Source organism: Squalius cephalus (assembly GCF_949319135.1).
Source record: "Squalius cephalus genome assembly, chromosome: 20".
In the NCBI taxonomy this organism is placed as follows: Eukaryota; Metazoa; Chordata; class Actinopteri; order Cypriniformes; family Leuciscidae; genus Squalius; species Squalius cephalus.
In genome coordinates, this window is record NC_137141.1 from 34674859 (window position 1) to 34677358 (window position 2500).

At 26.6% G+C, this 2500-nt stretch overlaps 1 long non-coding RNA gene across 1 annotated transcript in view; it reads left to right on the forward strand.

Annotated features, from left to right (window-relative positions):
- LOC307147689 overlaps positions 1-2500 on the forward strand; it is a 249122-nt gene that overhangs the window by 235579 nt on the left and 11043 nt on the right. The gene's annotated exons all lie outside the window — the stretch shown is intronic.

Genomic DNA, 2500 nt, shown 5'->3' on the forward strand with positions numbered 1-2500 from the left:
AAACTCACGTTTACATGTAAAGAATAAGAAGGTCATGTGACCAATGGAAAAACCCCGAGCGAGTCTCAGTTGTGGATAGTTTTTCCTGATGTTATCCAGGGAGGATCCACGTGTGATCTGTGGTTTGATTAGTGCTGGTTTTCTTTTAAAAGCTGAGCTACATCTGTTCAGACACTAACTAGCATGAATGAAACCGATTCTGCTTCACAAGCAAACTGATCCACGACCAAACACAGTCAGATTTACCTCAAATAATAGTTAATAATGAGACTCGTGTTAAAATGTCCAACACAATCTTGTCCTCCATCACAGTTTCACTGTTTGTGTCCAGGATTAAAGTGATGTTTGTGTCTCTTCCAGGAGTCCAGGCTCTGAATGAACGCAGAAGAAATGACTCCAGTAAATCTGCTTTTCAAACTATTTCTGTATAGACACAAACCGTAATCTTGACAACAACACTATATTTACTATTATTGTCCTCTAAAAAATAAACCCTTTGACCTCTACTGGGGCATGTTGTCACATGGGGCAAGACACTGATTTGAGAATTTATTTTGTTTGAAGTAAAAAGTCAAATTTTTGTGTATTTTTAACACTTTTTAAAATGCAGTCAGCATTATACTTTGGGGGCAAATTTGTATTATTTTTACATTTTATTTTATGTGAGTTTTTATTGTTTATTTTTTTATGTTTGTTTATGAAAACTGACTTTTCTCTAGTAAACAGGCTTGTAACCAATCCAGTGATGGTTCCTTATAGTGGTCAAGATGACAGACATTTAAATTTGAATATTTAAATCAATATTTATTTTAATATTATTCACTTTCAATATATATCCTATACAGTGATATTAACAGGGTTATTATAGTTAGCAAAGACAAAAACTAAAACCATTAAAAAAAATGTTACTTGAAGTAAAATAAATGTTAACTGAATTTAGTATCTATCTATCTATCTATCTATCTATCTATCTATCTATCTATCTATCTATCTATCTATCTATCTATCTATCTATCTATCTATCTATCTATCACACTCGTGATTTCAGCAAGTTGCCAAGAATTATTTTTTAAATTTTCACTTAGTTTTACATGATGTACTAAAGTAACTAAAACTGAAATAAAAATGAATAAAAACTCCCTAGACATGTTTAAGAAACAACAAAAAACCCTTATAAAAATTTGAAAACACACAATGAAATTTCTAGAAAATCTAATGAAAATGGATGATAAATAAACCAATTTAATGTTAATAAAAACATAATAGTATTTCACTCATAACAAAATATTACAAAACCCGACTTAATAAAAATTATTATAACTATGTTGACATATAAAAAAACTAATATAAAAAATTATATATTAAACAAAAAATATTTTTCTTTTATATTTATATATTTCTATTATATTTTATTCAAAATATTAATAAAAACTATAATAGTATCTCAGTCTCATTATGAATCCTGACTTAATAAAACCATATAGACTTATTAAAAAAACTAATAAAATTAGAAAAACTCACAACAAAATTAAAACTTTTAATAAAAGCTAAAACTTTAACTACAATTAAAATGAAAATATTAAAAAACGAAATACGAATATTACATAATAGTTTACGAAAATATATTTTTTTATAAATCTTATTAAAATCTATAATAGTGTCCCAGCCATGCTAAAATAACACAGTATATTATGAAATAATCGGTTACACTTTATTTTAAGGTGTCATTGTTACAGTGTAATTATATATTTAAGTACTGAGTAATAATAATTAACTACTTACTATATATTACTATATATATACTTACTATGTACTTACTATAGGGTTAGAGTATGATTAGGGTTTGGTTGAGGGTTATTTGCATGTAATTATGCATAATCTACTGTTATTACTATGTAACAAGAACACTGTAAAATAAAGTGTTACCAAATAATCAAAATGACACTTAACACACAACAAAATTAAAATAAAAATGGAAAAAATAAAAAATCGAAAAAATAAAAATGAAAACAAAGTATTAATAAAAGCTATAATGCATATGAATGATAATCTGTGTGAGTCCAGCTGTACTTAACGTCATCTCTCTCTCATTAGTTTGCATGTGTGTGTTCATCTTTTGCGGGGCTGAACGTGTTTGTAAATGCAACAAAATTACTAAAACAAATTTTTTATTCAAAATATTAATAAAAACTATAATAGTATCTTAGTCAATCTAAAATAACGCAGGATATTATGAATCCTAACTTAATAAAACCATATAGACTTAATAAACAAATAAAGACTAATCAAATTAGAATTTTTTTTTTTTTAACTTTTAATAAAAACTGAAACTTTAACTACAATTAAAATGGAAAATATAAAAATGAAAACCATCAAAGTATTAATGAAAGCTATAATGCATATGAATGATAATCTGTGTGAGTCTGAACATCATCTCTCTCTCATTAGTTTGCGTGTGTGTTTTCATCTTTTGCTGAACGTGTGTGTTCATTTCTCTGTC